Below are 14,800 nucleotides of genomic sequence, written 5' to 3'. Positions count from 1 at the left end.
ATTGTAAGTTAATACAATAACTTTGAATAGCATGTTTACACTAGAACCAGTTTAGATGGAGCCAGAAATACAAGGAACACAGGGAAACTTTAAAACTGTAAAAGCCTTAGAATTTAGTGAAAGATTAGATTTATTCTTTACAAGATATATTTTTAAAAAATTAAATAGCGGAACAGATTGTTTTCATATTTGTGTAAGTATTTATACTTATTTCTTCAGATTACATCTGTGCAAAATTGTAAATGTCTCTAATGAAGAGGTGTTTGATCACTAAAAGGCAGATTTTTTTATGCATTTGGTAGACTGAAAAGGGTTTTTGCTCCAAGAAAATTTCAGGATTTTTATCATAAACACTAACCTTTCAAATGTTAAATTTCAAAGAATTAGGCAGTAATCTGAACAGGTACAATCTGCTCATAGTTGATTAATTGGCATCTGGGTATTGCTCCGGCTGGCTCGCAAAAGTTCAAGTTATATCTGACATACTGACTGAAGGTAACGATATACACTTCATTCACCAAAGAAACAAATGTTATGTTTTCCTGCTCTGATTCCCAGCTTTACAGATACCTACAGTGGTATAATATGCACTAGTACTATTGTAAAACAAGAGTTTATTACATGGCTAAGTAAGTTGATCTTCGTAAAAGTGCACAAGTGCATTGAAATAAAATAAAAACTACTTAATCCAATCTTCTCTCATACAATTTCTTTCAAGGAGAACAGACACAGCCTGTTAAAATAACAAAGAATGTAGAGTTTCCATTCACATTCACAAAGTGTCCTCATTCAAACCCCCACTCGAAAGCTACCTTTCCTCTCCTCTCATCTTTCTTTGTGGTGGAGAAATGCGATTCCATGGAACCAACAGCGATTTTGTTTTATGTTAACTGGCAGAGCTTTTCGAGCCTTGCAGACCTGGTGATACTTCAATGGCCCACACTTTGGATTGTCTTGTTGTGTGGAAAAGATAGATAAGGGGAGGAGGAGAAACATAAAACAGGTGGGCAAGGGCAAAGTGGCATTCACAAACGATTCTTGGATCAGAGCCAGGTTGAGGATCATTTCTGTGATAAACAATTGCTGTATTGAAATTACATCACACCAGGTGTTATATTACTTAGGAAGTCCTGAGAATTCTGTAAAACCTGGCAAGCACATCACATGGAAAAAGGTAAGATCTTCTGAACTTTTAGCCAGGAAATCAACAGAAACTGATATAGTTTAATGGTAATTAGTCTAATAAGTGTTGCTTGTAGAACTGCTGCCAATAATACCATGTAGTAACTGTTCTAAAATTCCAATTTCTCTGGCTGTGTTAGAGATTAGGTGGAAGGTTTTAGAACTGTACGTGGCTTGAAATGTAGGTCACTCCTGAAATAGCTCTATCAATTAAATTCACAGCATATGGGCTAAAAGATCCCGTTAATTTTCTGTTTATTATTTCATTTGCACCATCTTCGCTATGAGATCCCATAGCAAAATGGTATGTTTTCCTTCTGATATCAATGTGGTGCTTTGATGCCTACCTGGCATGTTGATACAATCGGATTAGTAAAGTAAAATTAGGATATAAATGAATAAAGTTTGGATAATATCTATACTCAGTAGCAAGTTGTCATATTACAATGAACGCCATTATATCTGAATAATTTGACTGAAAAGTTTATTTCAATTGCTTAAGATATTTTGAGTGTGTGACTCTGTGCCTTTCCCTAGCCTTCTTTTTAAAGAATGGATTGACTTTTCCGCCCTAGTCTCTATTCTATTTTCTTGCTGCTAGTTTCTCTCTGCCTATGCTCATGGTCTTCATGGTGTAAAAAGGAGAGGCTTTGCACCAAAATCCAAGAAGAGACTATGGAATGTGATCTAATATGTGGGTTTTGTGAGTGAGTGAGAAAAGGGAAACAGACAAAGGTGCCCATAGTTCTTGGATGCTGTGTTTCTCTGCGCCTAGCAGAGAGACTGCATGCTTGGCCTGGTGCACAGGCTTCTGCCATGACTGAAAAGTTATTGAGTGCCTTGCATGCACTGCATCAGTTTAAATATATCTCAATATGCACAGTTGCTCCTCCTGAAACTTAGTATCACAAGAGTGCTATGAAGAAAAATAAATTGTGCCATAACAATTCACTGAGAAGTTCTTAGATGTTGTGCCACTGAAGGTCATAAAAATGTATAGATTTGCTCACAACCACACTTTTCCACAGTCTTTTCAATTTGGAGCCAGGTGGAAAGACATACAAGTATCCCTGTGGGTTTTCTGCTTACTAGCACCTGGCTATGCAAACAGCTGTGCCAGTAGTCACCAATCACTGGGTTTAATTGCCATGTTTCTGTCACACACATACAGTAATTTAGAGAAAATTCTGCTTACATTGTACTTCATTTTTGTAACTGCTGTGATGGAGACCTTCATTTTTAATGAACTAAGTACACATTTCACAAATGAAATTGTTACTTCAGTTTTAAAAGTTCTTCACTCTGTTTCCACTATATGCAGAGGCTACTGTCAGGGAATACTTGAGATTCAGTAAGAGGTAGTTATGACGAGATACTGGAAGGAAAAATTCTCATTGGATTTATCTCGTAACCTTTGTCAAATTATGCCAGAAACTACCTCTCTAAACGATGAAACTGTGACTTAGTACACACAGTAAGCTGGGCTTCAGATCAGTATCACTACCATTATAATTACCAGCAGTAGTAGTAGTAGTAATACTGTAGTATTACTACTTGGTAGTAATATTACCAAACTGTAGTAGTAATGGCTGTATTACTACAAATTTAGTAGTATCATTCAATAATTTATGTTACCATGTTTTTGAAAGCAGTACCTCAAAGTAACCATACGGCATGGTGTTATACATTATTTTCTGATTTAAAGTTATTCCATAATGTTTTTTGATCTTGTTAGATCTCAGAAACAGCTGCTTTGTACAGATAACCAGAAAGAAAATCATCCTGACTAGAAACTAGATACATGACCTAGCAGTCAGTAGGTCAGCAACCAAAACATACCGTGTTTATAAAGACTGACTAGCAAATAACATTCTTAATAAACCTGACTCAGATATCACCAAGTACATTGTGTAGTATGCCTCCAACAATTACCCATTCAGTAATTTTCCTTACAGAAAAACGTTATTTAATTTCACCAGTATTTCAGATTCAGTTAATGGATCGAAAATAATCTCACATACTTGGCAGATATGGGTTTAATACTCTGATTTGTATGTGTATGCAAGCAGGCAGGCACACATGCACACAAACACAACTATGCTTTGTGGTGTATTATATTTCATGAAACAGCTGGAAATAAATATCACCCTGTAAATAAGTTGGCTCATAGGAACTGGGAGTTTAAGATACATGAAATACAATGAGTCTCCCATTGGAAACAGTGATACACACAGCCTCGAGATGGGGCAGTACATCTGGCTGTACATGGGCTCAACCTTCAAGTTGCCTGCAGCATCCAGGAGTAAGCAGGTCTGCAGTTCAGACAGGGTGAGCGAGTTTACAGCTCAGCTTATGATATGCTCAGAGAGCTCAAGAAAAGTGAGGCAACCCAGAGGGGCACAGCAAGGAACTGCAACCCCTTAGGGTAGGGCTCCCACCCAGTGGTGGTCCATCCCAGGGGAGCCCAGGCACCATCATGTCCCACAGGAACAGGACACACTCAGCCTTGGCTGCGCTGTCTGTCACGTCAAGGAACAGTATCACAACCTGGCCCTCAAATATTTAGTGTATTTTTATCATTTAAAGTGTATCATTTAAAGTGTATTTTTAGGAAAGCCAACCATAAAGTTATGCATTTCAGTACTACTTTCTGTAGAAGCAAGCTGCTATAGTAGTATACATCTTTCTTTCAGAGGGCTCTGGATTAGCTTTGAATGAAAGGAAGGGAGAGGGAGGTATGTCTAGTGCTGCTTCTGAGACCGGCATCAGCACTACTGTCACCACTACAGTCATGAGTAAGCAAAGGACACACACACTAAAAAATGGCTTTGCTCCAAGCAGCACATTTATTTCAAACACACACTTGGAGCTGAGAATATTGAAAAACAGTTAGAATGTCTGGCTAATATTTTGATCACCTCATATGATCCCGTTTATAGCTCCTTTCTTGTGTACATTGGTGGCAGTGTAACAAAGGCTCTCAGAGATCCCAGAGTCATTCATATTCATTGGTTTTCCTATTGTCTAAATTCGATTATGCACAGTTTTCTTAAGAAAAACTGCTAAGCAGCAATCATTCAAGGGTAGGTAGACACAATGGGGCCACTTTTGCAGGTTTTTTGCTGGCAAAGTTCCTCTTGAAATCAGGTGAAGGAAGCAGTTGTTTTGTTTAAGAACTGAAATCAGTTGATTTTTGAGAAACCAGACATTTTGTCTGAAAAAATGTTGAGCGGATTAACTTTGTTGACATTAGAGAGTTTTGTCCTATGCAATGGGGAATTTCATTCAAGTACAAAATGCAAGACTGGGCCCAAAGATGCATGATAGTAGTAGGTCCTTCTTCCTAGAACTTTTGATTTTAGGTATTTTCGCAGTTCTTAAACTTCATTGTTCCAAAAATAAAATAAAATAAAATAAGTTCGAACTTACAAAATATGCTTATGTGGAAATGTATAGGTGTATAAGCAATTGAGCAAGGCAGGCCAGAAACCACCATGGGTGAGCAAAGATCTGCTCCTCAAACTGTGGAAATGAAGAACAAGAAGGGATTCTATAAGTGGACACAGCCAGAGAGTGTAGTCAATGGCTCTATGTCTAGGCGGTGACAAGTGGTGTCCCACAAGTCACCTCCCTCAGGGCTCTATCTTGGGAGTCATGCTCTTCAATATCTTTACCAATGACGTAGACAGTGGGATTAAGTGCACCCTCAGCAAGTTTGCAGATGACATGAAGCTGACCAGTGCAGTTGACACAATAGAAGGGTGGGATGCCATTCAGAAGGACCTGGACAGACTTGAGAAGTGGGCCCATGAGAACCTCATAAAGTTCACCAAGTCTAAGTGCACAGTGTCACATCACTATCTGAGCAGCCCCAGACGTGAGAAGTACAGACTGGAAGAAGAAGTCATTGAAAGGAACCCTGCTGAGAAGGACTTGGGGGTTTTCATGGATTATGTTGCCATGGGATTTAGGTGCTGAAAATCTCCTGGAGCAGTTAATTAGGGGTGAGATAAGAAAGGGTTTATTTGCCAAGGCAGTAGATGTTACAAGACGCGTGCCGTGCCTGAGAGGTTACATTTTATAATACCATCCATCCAATCCCAGATGTGTTCACCCTGTGGCCTTTACTCTGGTCCGCCCTGGGTCCACCCCCTTAAAATGGGTCTGGGGTGTATTTCGGGACCCCCCAGTCATCCCATCTTCACCATCATCAGAGCACAAAGGGTACATAGTTACCTAATTCTTGACCGTATTCTGTGGTTTAGGCCTTGATATGCTGTTCTGTCAACCATCTCGGCCTTGCCTTGACAAAAGACTAAACATTTCTGCTGTATTCAGAAGTAGGATTGATATGGGGAGCACAGAATGGGGTAAGAGGGTTAAGGAATGTGTAAACAAGGGTGCTAGAGGGAAAAGGATAAGGGACAAGGGACAAAGGAGGGAGGGTTGCTGCTTTTAGAATCTACTTATAAAACTTATAAGGCTTACCAATATTAGAAAAATAAAAAACCATTAGGGGCTTAAGGCATCAATGAAAAGCTGGACATGTCCTGGCCATGTGCAGTGGCAGCCCAGAAGACCCACCACATTCATAACAGGTGTGACCAGCAGGTCGAGAGAGGTGATTCTCATCCTCTACTTCGTCCTTGTGAGGCCTCACCTGGACTGCTGCATCCAGCTCTGTGGTCCTCTGTCAGTGTAGAGTCATGACGGCTGATAAAGATACAAGGAGTCAGTTATGTGCAGGAAAGATGTCCTCTTTATTCTTTCATCTGCTTTTTATACCCTTTGTTAGCAGCAAGCAGTATCCTTATTTTAGGTAAGCAAGCAACAGCGTTTTCATTGGCTAGGATCTGTGGGCAATACATTTGGCAAAGCTCAAGGCCTTATTGCAGTTCCCACGTCCTAGGCCTACCAACTTTACAGCCTGCCTTTGTTTTCTCCATTAGGGCTGCATACTGACTTCCTTATCATCAAGGATACACCCAAAACTTTTCCCAGTCGATATCTCCATCCTGGGAGCTAATAGACCTGCTGTTAACCCCATCAATCCTCAACATAAGAAAGACAAGGAGCTGTCAGAGTAGATCCAGAGAAGGGCCACAGAGATGATCATAAGGCTGGAGTGCCTCTCCTATGAAGACACACTAAGAAAGTTGGGGTTGTTCAGTCCACAGAAGAGAAGGCTGCAGGGAGACCTCATTGTGGCCTTTCACTACCTTAAAGGGTCTTATAAAAAAAGAGGGAGAGGGACTTTTTGTGCAGGTAGATAGTGATAGTGGTAGGGCAAGGGGAAATGATTTTAAACTGAAAGAGGGGAGGTCTAGACTAGATGTTAGGAAGAAATTCTTTACTCAGAGGGTGGTGAGGCACTGGAACAGGTTGCCCAGAGACGTTACAGATGCCCCATTCCTGGAAGTTTTCAAGTCCAGGTTGCCTGGGGCCCTGAGCAACCTAATCTAGTGAATGGTATACCTACCAAAGGCAGAGGCACTGGAACTAGATGATCTTTAAGGTCCCTTCCAACACAAACCATTCAATTATTCTACTAAATGGATACTAAAAATAGATCAATTATTCGTCATCTCTAGTCTCATGTCCCCTGATGGGCTAGGAAGGGTCCAGTAACAAAGTTGAGATAGAATAATTTTCAACTAAAATAGAAATTTGGCACTTAACTGCTCCAGTCATTCAGCAGTTACCCAGAGAACCACAACTCACTGTACTTCTGAGTGGCAATGGCTGCACTGTGTGGAGAAGACCCACTAGGTCTTCTAGGGAAACTAGAGAAACAGAAACCAAAATCAAAAATAGAACCAGTCTGACAATCTGCTGTGTAAATATGCAAACATTTTTCATGAGGAAATGAGGGGCAAGATGGGAGCAGAAATGAATGGCATCAGGCACTACCTAAGCTGACATTGTCACCAAACTGAAGTAGGACCAACCAGAAGTTAACCACATACCTGCTCTTTAGGACTCCTCAAAGGGCTACAGATCAGCTCTGTAGACTGTCATCTCTGCCACAGGAAAAAAGCACCAGACACTGAACTAAATGCTGATTTAAACCCTTGACATCTCAACTTGTTCACTTCCACAAAGTTTCATAAGAAATTAGTGACAGAACTGGTTACAGAGCTCCAAAGTCTGAATTCTTTGTCATCTGCTGCTGCAAGTCAGTGGAGTTTATAACAGAGGGTCTATAAATAGTTTTATATGCACATACTCACAAATCCCATCTAACATTAAATAAATAGTTGTTTTCTTTAAAAAACAAAACTACACAATTTTATTCTTCCCATCTTTTTACCTAGGAAAAGATACTTTACCTTCTGCTTTACATTCTTATTTTCACAACTTTTGCTAGTCTAGTAAATAGTTTTGTAAGAGAAAAAGTGCCGTGCTTTAGCATAACCTTAACCTTAAACTTAGACAGACAGGTCAATAGCCATAATATCTGTTAAGTAGTAAAGTGTTAGATAAAAGGAAGTATTCTGGCCCACCTGAAATTTAATAGCATGTATTGATAGCTGTTGGACTTTTTTCCCCTTCTTTCTAGTGAAAATATAATGCCAAGGTGCTTTGCCCAGCATGCTGTGAGAGGGAGTAATTAGTTTTAAAAAGGGGGATACAGAAAAAGAAAGAGACAGCAAAACCTTTTATGTATCACTCACCTTTTTGAGGTATCTTGTCTTCTTAATAGGGGTAAAGAATGAGAGTAGAAGTAGCATTTGAAAGACAAAATCTGTAAATCCAAACAATTTTTTAATAAAATGTTTTATTGCTCTAAGTATCTCTTAGAAACAATTATATTTTTTCTGTCCTCTATTTGCATAAAGGTCAGAACTGTGTCTTTTTAAATGAAAATACCAGTATTGCTAAACTCAGTTTTCAGCTTTTTTCTTTAGGAATCATGGCTGGGCTTTGTGAACGAAGATTTGGGAAGGGCTCTACCCATGTTTGTTGCAAGCACGTTGGTGGCTAAAAAGGCCAATATGAAATAGACATGTCCGGTTGTAGAAGGCACAGCAGAAAGACTCCTTAGATGGTGTATTCTGCAAGGCATGATTCTTTCTGCATTGTCTTTTCTTCTCTATGAATATATTACTTCAAAATGTCCACAAGAGGTGACTAAGAAGTTTGTATATGTGATTTTCTTTAAGGAGATGTAAGTGTTCAAGAATCCACAAATCAGAAAAGATTAACAGTCACACAGACATATTACTATAATTTATTTTTAGATTTTTTTTTAAATAGACTATATTAGGCATTTTTTATAAATACTATTTTTGTTACATCTTTCTACAACACACTGTTCAATAGTGTTCTATTTGTGACAAGTGCTTTTAAAACTAAATTAATTGTTGGCAACAGTGATAAAATTAAATCGTTGAATTTTTTATACTAGAGCACAGTTTTGAGCACTAGTAGTTGCAATAAAGAAAATAAAAATATAATATTGAGACTTTTTTTTGCTCCTTGTGGCATATTCAGAAAAGGAGAAGTAAGAATCATGTTCTATAGCAGGTCAATAATGCTAAGACGATCCCAGGTGGGGGCAAAAAACTGGAGTCCTTTATTGGACATACAAGCTGATATTTTAAGGGTCTGGAGTCTACATATGCACGGGGGGGGCAAGCTATTATAAACAGGGGGTTTTACAAGAATGAGGTAAGGGAAAAACCCAAGTTACACCTTTTGGGTTTAGCACTTACATCATGGGGACACTTATCTTAGGATTATATTTTTGGGGATTTACATGGGGGAGAGATATTCAATGTTTACAGGATACACAGGATACACAGAGGGAGGGAAAACAACAATGGACTTTATGCAGGGACTTGATAACATCATAGCACAGTTTCTCTTATCTTGACAGGACATTCCAGACAGGTGACATCCTGTCTGGTCCTCAAATGCAGGTTTTTTCCCCAGCTTTTGTAGCCCAAGGTTTCTGTTTAAACCCAACAGTTTCTTTTTTTGGTATCTGAATTTTCAGGTTCCAACACTGTTCTTAAAAACACAAGAATTAAGGTCTTTTTACATGGAGGGAGTTTTCGTATACCAAAGAAAATCTACTCTGCTGTGCTATCGGAACACAGAAGGATAAATTATGTAAGAAAGATTTATTTTTCATCACTTTGAAAAGTGTGGTTTTCTCCAAAACTGTCAAAATTTAATGCTAATACCTGTGACTATATAAAATCTAGAAGTCTATACTCTTTCAAACTGATGCTCCTGTTGCTGGCAGGAAATAATGAGTTCGAGCAAAAATCAGACAATTACATAAACTCTGAAAGCAGTCTCTGTGCAAGCTTGGCAGTGAAACCCACCTCCCACTTTACTGTCTTTGCCTGCGTCATTCTGGGTGTTCCACCAGGAAGATGATCCTGGTTAGATCTGTCCCTCTCCTTTACTAAAAATCAACAAGTTTCTTTAAAACCCTAATGTGGTTTCACAGCATCCTCAGCGTTGAATCAATAAACTGTGAGGAGAAGCAGCTATGCAGCAGTAGTAGAGGTGCCTAACCAGGTTGGTGCAGGGAACATTTAAGCCAGCATTTCCCCTGGAACACTGGTAAACCAGAAAATTAAAATGGAATTATTTTGCTAGTGTTGTAGTGTCATAAGTCTGTATTCTACCCTCAGTGCAGTCGTCAGCCCAGGCAAGTTCAAACCTGGCCTCCTGTTTACCTACATGTTATTTGTGTATAACCAAAGCATTGGGTCAAGAAAAATGTACAGTAGAAAAACTGCTTCTTACTGCATCTACACAGCTTAGATCTTTTTTCTTCCATTATACAGGATCTTCAGTGTCTCAGTAGTCTATCTCTAGTTTAAAATGGCTTGAGGCACTGAAAATTGTGGGCAGAAGAATTTAAGTTTGTATTAAATTTGCTTTAAAAATCAAGTTTGCATTAGTTTATAATACTGAATAATGAAATGTGGTATATCAGAAGATGTTAAATATTTGTAAGAAGTTAGCATCATGCTGTGCACTTTCCAAATGGATCTATTATGTCTGAGATTTCTAGCTGTTCAAGTGATAAGTGTCTTTTGGCATCATGTGTCAAGGAAGTACCACGTGCTCTTCATCTGTCTTCTAAGAAGTTACAAATGATACCATTCATCTGATCACGTGACAGACCTGTTGCCTCTTGTCATTATGTGATGCCTACCTGTTCTAAATGTGGTAGAGATCCATTTTCCGGCATTCTCTTGCTTGTGTGCTTCACTTTAAATTAACAGGGAAATCTTCTGGAGGTTTTAAAAACACGTAACTGGTTCTCCTTGAAGTCCTTTCTGTTTATGCTGTGACCAGGTATCAAAGCAGTCTAAACACACAAACTGCTTTGAAATATACTTAACTAAACTGAAATACAAGCTAATGCCTTTGTTTATAGCCTTTATGTATTTTACAGTGTTGAAGATGGGAGTATGTTTCAGAAAAGTCTGAAAAAACAAAAACATGCATGTGCACATGGAAGATTGCAGCTATAAGATAAATAATTGAAACATGTTGGGAAACTCTTTGTGAGATATAAGTGAATTCATTGTGTCCACTGGGATATTTACCAGATGAAAAGTGTGACAATGACAGTACCCTTGTTGTTTGGTACATAATTTAGAGTATTTCTAATGAATATTTCATGCAGTATCATTTGTGTATGAATTGTAAGACATGTATATCAAGATTCACTAGGGGCACTGTCAAACTCCTCAGTTTGAAATAAGCACTTATAAATTACTTAAGGATATTGTAGGAAAAGGGATTAGTGTATGTTCTTTTTTTAAGCAAACCATTATGTCCCTTCTTGGGGACAATAAGCAGCATTGCTTAGCAAAGGCAGAACACTGAAACAAAGAAAAATAAAATGTTTTTGTTTTCACCTTAACAAGCAACTTATATTCCTAGAAATTCCATGGAAAAATCTGAAAATGCATGTAATTTTTAAAAAAGAATGACCAGAAGTAATTTTCTGTAAATAAGGAAATTTTTATCTTATGAAGCCAGGGGAGTTTTGAAAAGTATTTGTTAAATCAGTTCAAAAATAAGAACAAATGATTATTTATATCTATATTTACGCATCTGAAAAAAATAATTGAGATTAATTTTTTCTGTATCAGTGAGGATTAGTTCATAATTCAGTTTAGTTCAAATTTTTAGCTATGAAATATTTTGAAAAGTAGACATTATTTAGTTTTCACAGTCATCAAACACAATGGAACTGAAGTTCACAAGTGATTGGGAAAAGAACATATAAAGTATATAAAAATAAATTGAGAATTAAGAATTCAACCAGTTGTAACAGTTGGACTGTTATCTCTTTCTAAATTATACCTAAAATGAAACAAACAAAAAAAGCAGTATCTGTCTGCATCTACATGTAAATAGACATCTGCATGTCTCTACACATATGCCTGTTTAAACCCTTTTAAAATGAGTATTAAAAATTAAGTTCTTGAATCACTGCAATTCATCTTGAGAAATATTCTGGTTTTCTAATATCGTGAACATCTAGCAAATGTAGTTAATTTTAAACATTTATAAAGTGGCAACATTGCTGCTCCATTTTCTGCAAAACTAAGTCCACATCTTTTCAGATTTCTGTAAGAGTCTGTGAGGATGTTCTTCATCTGTTCCAGAATAGGGATCTCTAGAATAATAGCTTTATGAGCTAGGCCAATTTATATCTGTAAAGCTTGTTCAAGCTTGTTTTCTTTTTAGTTTTTTTGATGTTGTATTTGTTTAATAACAGTTTTGAATTTACTTGATACAGCAATGCTTCCAGGAATGACAAGAACAAATCTATAGTACAACAAAACTAAGTATGCCTTTGTCAATTCATTAATAATTAACACTTTCAGGAATTCTTTTTTTTTGTGTAAAAACATAATTAAAATTGTCACTGGCATTATTTTTTTTTCCCCAAATGTGTTAGCAGCTTAGTTGTACAGTAAGTAAAACTTGATGTCTCAAATAATTCCTAAAGGCCAAGATTCAGCAAAGTATGTTCTCAGTTTAAAGTACATATTTAAATCTGCTGACGTTATGGAACTCAGATGCCTGCTTAAGGACATGCTTCAGTCAATGCATGGATTCCCACTGGAGTCTCTGGCCTTGCTCTTACAGTTTCAATGATGCCTCTTGGGCACAGCGCCAGTAAACTGAATCTTGAATCCACTCAAGTCAAGAAGAACCCTTGTTACTGATTTCACTATGTACAAAATGAGGGCATGTGCAGGGAAGTGCAGCTCTCAGGTAGTGCTCGTTACACTGCAACATGCTTTGGGCTTTCCTTTTTTATTTTTTTCTGTAATCAGAGATGATAATTTACAGAAAGGGCTGTTGTTTTTCTTTCTTTCCCTACACTTTTAGAAGGAGAGAATGTCATTTTGTTTCTGACTCTTGAGGTTTCATGTGAATCGTATTCGGCTGCACCTGGATACCTCTTCTGCTTCAATTAAACCAACCCAAGAATTTGTGGGAGGTGGGCTCTTTATTTTTATTCAAAGCATTTTAAGTTTAGAATATATTTCAACTAATTTAAAATAATTTTCAAACTTTATCCCAATGTCAAAGAAATTACCTATAGAGATAGTTCAAAACTATAAAAGTAGTTTCTGCATTTATACAAATGTATATTTCTTTGTAAGTGGGTTGTTGGATTTGCTTTTCGAGATCCTATTTCAACTTACAATTTTATTTAGTTTTTTATTTCACAGATACGTCAAGGTATTACTTTGCAACATCCAAATGCATTCATTAATGGGGTCTATTATGTTAAGGGTTGAGTTTTAATCTCTTTTTATGTTAGGTTTTCATCTCCATCTCTCTCTCTCCTCACCTATGGAGTAAGTGTGATAGCACCTTCTTAGAGGTTTATATGAATTAACTAGCTGGAATAGATTTGTCTATCTGTGTTAAACTCAGTTGAATTGATTTTTCCAGCTTTTTTTTTTATTTCTGCATGTAACAGTCAAGTTTTTTGCATTGAAAGAATTTTAAATTTTAGAGACAAGCCTTCAATTTTGTGCTTGTATTTTAGAAAGATTTTTCAGGCTTTGTCTATTTTTTTAAGGGCAGGCTAAAAGTAATAAAATGGTTACTGATATATCCAGTATCACTAAACACTGGAAAATCAAAGTTCTGATCAAGGTCAAGAATTTTAGCTCAAAGTCACTAAAATCTGGTACCTGCAAATAACTATAACCATAATTTCCTAAATGATCAAGGGATGTGAAATGCCGCTCTGCAATTTGAAAAACGCCATTTAGTTTTTAACAAGAAATAAGAACATTTTCTCTATTTTCCTCACTAGGACTGCTATTCAAATGTCACTACGTTCTCATAGTAACATTATGTACAAATCAATACACGAAGTTATTGAAGCTGAAAATTTTTAAGTGTTTTAGAAGCGCAAACTTAAGCTCTACTGCAAGTAAAAACATCACAGCTTTAACAGCATTTATGAGTTGTTAAATCAACATAGCTACATTGAAACACTTATTATAGAATTTTAAGAAAAGAAGAAGAAATCTTATTCGAAGGTAGAAATATCAGAGTGGAACAAGAAGTAAAACAGTGCAGAAGGATGGGCAAATGATAGGAACCTTCAGGTTTATATCTACAGGAAGAGATCTTTAATATGCAACTCATAAAACTTGGTGAGGTACTTCCTAAAGTTGTTATCAAAACTTCCAGTGCATCCAGTGAGCTAAAAGTTTTGCTTCACGTTTTCACAGCAGTGAAAATGCTCCCTGACAGAGTTTTCACAGTGAAAAATCTTTTCAATTCCAGTCATGGTGAAGGTCATTTGCTCTAAGCCTCTATAACATGTGAGTAGCTGTTTGTGTTCACTATAAAATGGACAAATTTTCAGACAGGTTAAATCTTATCCAAAGATTCTGAAAGCTGTACTGAAAAACCCTGTAAATAAAAGATGACTTCATTTTCTCAGGGATCATACAACAGCTATGAGAACATGTAGTAGTGGCAGGGGGAAGTAATAAAATACAGAAGAATAAACACAACATATGTATCCTTCCTTAATCTGTCTCCAGATTCCTGTCCATTTTTTCTCCTAATGTTTGAATTCTTTGCATATTTAGGAGATGCGCACTCACAGAGTATTTTTGCTGAGCTCTTGAGGTAGTGAAGTATAAATCCAACAGGCGTGTTGTATGACTAAGGGGTTTAGTGGTCTTTTGGGGAAAAAAAAGAAAAAAAAAAAGAAAAGGAGAAAGAAAACAAACACCAAAAACCAGAGGAAGCTCAGAGGAAGCTTCTGGCCACTTGCAACAGAATGTTAATAGCTTCATGTCACTTTGACAGCTCTGAAGTGAGAGACCACTAATCTCTGTTTGTAATGTTCACAATTGAAAAGTAAGTATTCTTACTTAAGCCAGGGATAAGCATTAACAGTCTGGAAATGAAGGGAATGTTCTGTAACTTATTTTAGAATCGACAAAAAGCCTTGGAAAATGTATATTTTTCTTTCTTCTGTGAGAGCACAGGTTATTTAATTGGAACACTGGTTTCAGATTCACGAGTCATCAAGGGTACATCTTTGTAGCCTGTTACAAATTTCAGGTACAAATTATAATGCATGTTTACT

Source organism: Chiroxiphia lanceolata, chromosome Z, assembly GCF_009829145.1.
Source record: "Chiroxiphia lanceolata isolate bChiLan1 chromosome Z, bChiLan1.pri, whole genome shotgun sequence".
Classification (NCBI taxonomy): domain Eukaryota; kingdom Metazoa; phylum Chordata; class Aves; order Passeriformes; family Pipridae; genus Chiroxiphia; species Chiroxiphia lanceolata.
Note: the sequence above shows the minus strand (reverse complement) of the source record.